Raw genomic sequence first — 3,289 nt, forward strand, 5'->3', positions numbered from 1 at the left:
GTTTTAAGAATTCTCTACCTGCTCCCCATTCACATCTTCTAATTTTGTAGTTATTTTGACAGCAGGATAGTTTGAATGCCCACTCACTGCTTAGAGAGTTTCTTTGTATTACCATTTTTGTCTAGTTCAGTAGTTCTCATATTTTAACGCACATAAAAATTACTGTATCAAATTATATACACAAATTTTTGTCACCATTTTATAGGATTTTCTAGGGTAATTTTGATATTATTGGATCTTTACTTTAGGCATTATCACATTTAAAACCTAACAACCGAGTACCACACTGTATTCCCTCCTCTCTACTACAATATTCTCTGGTTTTTAACAAACAGGTTCCAGTCCCTTTAGGAAACTGTAGTAACAAGGAACACATTGTGGGGAAGAGTATAGTTATCACGTTTTGCAGGACTTTACTTTCATGGTTAAAAGGAGTGTGACTAATGTACCTAAAGAGTTTAAATTCTTTTTTGCAGTGAAGATCACTTTTAAAGGATAAAGTTAAGAACAACAGTTTATCTAAGACAGCAGCTCCAAAATTTTAGAGTATAAAAGAATCACCTTAAAAGCTTGTTTAAGTGTGTATTCTTGAATGGGAGTTCTGATTCTGGTCATGGAAAGTAGCTTATATCAGACTCTTTCTCAGACAACAGTAAACTCTGGACAATGCACACACACACAGACACACACACACACACAATTATTTGAAGGCTTTGGAAAATGATCAAAAGCAGGCAGAAACTGAAGGGGGTTCTAGCCTTTAACGGAACCATTCACTGGGTGAGAACCAAGTTTACCAGGCTATTTCACTGAGGGCACTACTCAGACCACACAAAGGTCAGACAGAAGATGAACAGAAAAGACTAGTGTTTTCAGCTTGAGGTATCAGAGCATGAAGTTAGAGCCTGCAAAAATATCTGAAAAACTACGTTAGGGAAATCCCAGAACAGAGGAACCCTGTAGAGGGTTTGGGGTGGAGAGAGGGAAGACCCCAAATTTGCATTTAAATGCTATTCAAATCACAATCCAACTTGCAAAATGCTTATGCACAGGAGAGATTCCAAGGAGCTCAGCAGAAAACAGTACCTGGAAGAATGTAAAAGCAGGAGAGTTTGGAGTTTGATTCTCACCAAGTTAAATGGATTCAGTGAACATCTCTGGCTTTCCATCAAAAGAAAGTTTGCCTTGGAAAAAAAGGCAATGTCACAGGATTAAAAGATTGGCCTCCAAGGTAAGGGGCAAATATTTCAATAAATATGCCTAGTAATGTGTAAAACGAATGCTCTGCAAGTTCAAGGGGGATCAGCTAGTAACTTAACTTCCTGGTAGAACAAAAACAAGCACTCTTCAAAGAAGATTAGCAGAAGATAAAGGAATCCAGAATCCAAAGACCCTAAAATGTATTATTCATAATGGTCAGATTATAATAAAAAATTGCTAGGCATGTGAAGACATAGGAGATAGTTCCCAAGGTCAAAAGAGAAAGCAGTTAATAGAAACAGAATTCTGTATGACCAAAATGTTGGAATTAGCAGAAAAGTACATTTAAAGAGGTAAATATATATAATAATATATATATATATATATATATATTCAAAGACAAATTAAAATATTATATTGATAATAGCTAAACAAAATGGGGAACTTTAGGGAAATAAATGCTATTTTATAAATCAAATGGAAATTCTGAAACTAAAGAGCTACAACATATGAAATGGGAAAAACAGTCACTGGATGAGCTGAAGAGAAGATTGGAGACAGAAGAAGAAAGGGACAAAGAACTTGAACACAGATCGATAGAAATTATCCAATCTGAAAAGCAGAGGAAAAAAGATTTTTTAAAAAGCAGAGCTTCAGTGACCTGTGAGACAATATCAAGTGATCAAAAAACATAAAGCACAAATTCATTTTCATGCTCTATTAGATCATTAAACAAGCAGAGGTCAATTTTCCATTTTAAAAGTATTCTATCATTCAGTGAAGATTATTATTGCTATTGGCATGATCATCAAATTTTTTACTCTTGAATAAAGATATTTCTTACCATTAGATTGGTTATAGCACTCAGGAGGTCCAATAACTCTGCCAACAGTGTGACAAGCACCTCACCAGCATAATCAGTCCATTAATTTATGGATGCCTTGATTAAGCTTCAACAAAACAACACACTTCTGGACAAAGTGTCTCAACAGAGTTTCTTCTACCTGCCTCACCAGCTAACCAAACACAGGTCATTATTGCTTGGCTTGACTTCTCCCTCCAGCAGAATATTTATCAGAGCCTTTGTTAAATAGCTGTATGTTCCTCTTTTTTCCAGGGGATTGAAGAGAGTGTTGTAAAAGAAAACCATATCGTCTTTTTTTTCAACTTCCTTTAGTTGAATCTCATATTTTTGAAATTAATGAAATGCTTCTTTTACTAGTTTGTCTAGATCTACTTTTTGTCTTGAAAGTCTGGCTGAAGATTTCTTTCGAGTACGATGGGTGCAGCCATTAATAACTCCACGATGATCTCTCTGTTCTTTGGCTAGTTGCTCTTTTCCAATATGTCTTCAAGAAGGAGAAAGAAATTCCTCTCATACATGATCATGTCTGACAGATTGGTTGCTATGGTAAATGCCTCTTAGGTGCAATGATACCATTCAGTGTCTTTTGCAGGGTCTGCAATGCTTGGTCAGAGAACCCAGTTGAAGTTCTATTCAAAGACTCATTGATCTGATGCCTGCTTAGTCAACGTCTTCCATGCTGTTGAGGCTGCAAAACATCCAACAGAAGTTGCTTAACTTCACTAGGCATGGGTTGAGTCTTGTTTAAACTGCTGAACTTTATCATCATGGTGCATGTAGCAGTAGAAAATACCTCTCATACATTTTATTTATTTATTTATTTATTTATTTTTTCTCATACATTTTATAGCCAAGCTCATAGATCTTTCTTTTGTCACAATCACCCTGACTACATGTAAGGGTTAAAGGCCCAAGCTTTAGAAGCACAGTGTAGGCTATACCAGATCTTGGTATTCTAGTCATCATTACACCTTTTAGTGAAAAAGAGACCCATTGTTGGACCTTGAAACAGCAGCAACGTTAACTTGACAATTCTGTAATAATGATTTGATTTATCCCACAGGGTTTCATTATCAGATCTTAGAATATTAATACTTTTAAGAGGTTCATAAACTGAGAGGAACCTTAAGAAATTGGATGAAGAGGGCAGGACTGCATTAGGTGAACTTGCAATTGCAAATTATTGATTCTAATTATAAGCATCACAAGCCAAACTTAATACTT

At 35.6% G+C, this 3,289-nt stretch overlaps 1 pseudogene; it reads right to left on the reverse strand.

Annotated features, from left to right (window-relative positions):
• Positions 1–2,209: 2,209 nt before the first annotated feature.
• LOC102982302 (phosphorylase b kinase regulatory subunit beta-like) lies at positions 2,210–2,834 on the reverse strand (annotated as a pseudogene).
• Between the last annotated feature and the right edge of the window lie 455 nt (positions 2,835–3,289).

Source organism: Physeter macrocephalus, chromosome 11 (genome assembly GCF_002837175.3).
Source record: "Physeter macrocephalus isolate SW-GA chromosome 11, ASM283717v5, whole genome shotgun sequence".
In the NCBI taxonomy this organism is placed as follows: Eukaryota; Metazoa; Chordata; class Mammalia; order Artiodactyla; family Physeteridae; genus Physeter; species Physeter macrocephalus.